Source organism: Mastomys coucha, unplaced genomic scaffold (assembly GCF_008632895.1).
Source record: "Mastomys coucha isolate ucsf_1 unplaced genomic scaffold, UCSF_Mcou_1 pScaffold9, whole genome shotgun sequence".
In the NCBI taxonomy this organism is placed as follows: domain Eukaryota; kingdom Metazoa; phylum Chordata; class Mammalia; order Rodentia; family Muridae; genus Mastomys; species Mastomys coucha.
This window is the reverse complement of record NW_022196915.1, coordinates 62,591,353-62,592,862: the sequence shown is the minus strand read 5'-3', so window position 1 is coordinate 62,592,862 and position 1,510 is coordinate 62,591,353. Positions and strand designations below refer to the sequence as shown.

At 51.0% G+C, this 1,510-nt stretch overlaps 1 non-coding gene across 1 annotated transcript; it reads right to left on the bottom strand.

Annotated features, from left to right (window-relative positions):
• Positions 1-1,158: 1,158 nt before the first annotated feature.
• Positions 1,159-1,230, bottom strand: Trnae-uuc. The gene has a single exon. It is a non-coding gene; the product is annotated as a tRNA-Glu (tRNA).
• Positions 1,231-1,510: the final 280 nt, after the last annotated feature.

Below are 1,510 nucleotides of genomic sequence, written 5' to 3'. Positions count from 1 at the left end.
ACTAGAGAAGAGCGATGTGAGACACCTCAGCGCTGGCCACACCGAAATACTGACATGTTTGATTTTAGTCAAACATGAATGTTGGAAGGTTTCGTTCATTCATTCATTCAGTCGGTCGGTCAAATATATTAGAGAAGAAAGTGTGTTTTTATTGTTGGTATCACCTCACTACTAAATATTTCTGAAAACCTTTTTTTTCCTTCCTCTCTCAGACTCTTTTTTTTTTCATTAATTTAATTATTTATTCACTTTACCTCCCAAATCCCGTCCCTCTCTCCTCCCAGTCCCCCACCCCTTCACCCTGCCTATTCCCCCATCCCCTTCTCCTCTAAGAACGGGGAGGTCTCCTTGCCCCCCCCCCGTTCCCCTCACCCCCACCCCATCAAGTCTCTGCGGGACTAGCGCATCCTCTCCCACTGAGGCCAGACAAGGCAGCCCTCGACACTGTTACGTTGCAGACGGGAGCAGAGCATAGCTGTCCTCGGAGAAGCTCCACCCAGCAGCCCGTGGAAACAGATGCAGAGACCCACAGCCAAACATTAGACGGAACCCGGGGAGTCTTGTGGAAGATTTAGGGGAAGGATCGAGGGCCCGGAAGGGAATAGGAATTCCACAGGAAGACCAACAAAGTTAACTAGAGTGGACCCTTGGGCCTCCCAGAGACTGAACCACTAACCAAAATGCTAGCTCCTCACACACGTGTAGATGTGCAGCTTGGTCTTCATGCCGGTCTCCCAGCAACAAGAGCGGGAGCTGACCCTGAATCTGTTTCCTGTCTGTAGATCTCATTTTTCCTCTCTCCTTTTAACACCGGTTAAGTGAGACGTCTGAACCGCAAGTCTGGGACTCGTTGGAGGAAAGCTTATGCAGCCTCAGAGTCTATAATCCCTGAAAGTTGCATCTTTTCCTTCAAAGAGCACGATCTTTTTGTCGGGTCCAAATGCTAGCGGAGGGGAGTGCGATCCCTCGTTTCTTTCTTTAGCTACCATTGCTTTCATCACTTCAGCCCGGTACGCGGTTTCTCTTAAGTCTCTTTCTGCTGCGTAGCGGCTCAGAGAATGGGACATAAACTCTATAAAAACTCTCTTCTTAAATCAGGGTAGTGCGAACCCAGTGTCTTTTGTGAACCTGGTATCTTTATTCTAAAAGGTATTGGCGTTCCCACACCGGGAGTCGAACCCGGGCCGCCTGGGTGAAAACCAGGAATCCTAACCGCTAGACCATGTGGGAGACGACAGACGTGCTGCTGAGCTCAGACAAATTGAGTCTCTTTGCTCCGCTCCTCCCATAATCTGCAGACTCCACCCATGAGTGTAAATTTAGACCTGCGCATGCGTGAACCACTTTAACACGCGGCACCCCGCGCTCTTTTCTGGTCCCCGCCTTGGTGGTGCCATCGGACCCAGTGTCTACGGTTCTTCCCTGAAGCTGCTGGTCTCCGTGGGACCAGATCTCTGCACAAGAGCGGCTGTGATGCGCAGGCTACCCCTACTGCCGCAGCCACGCCGAA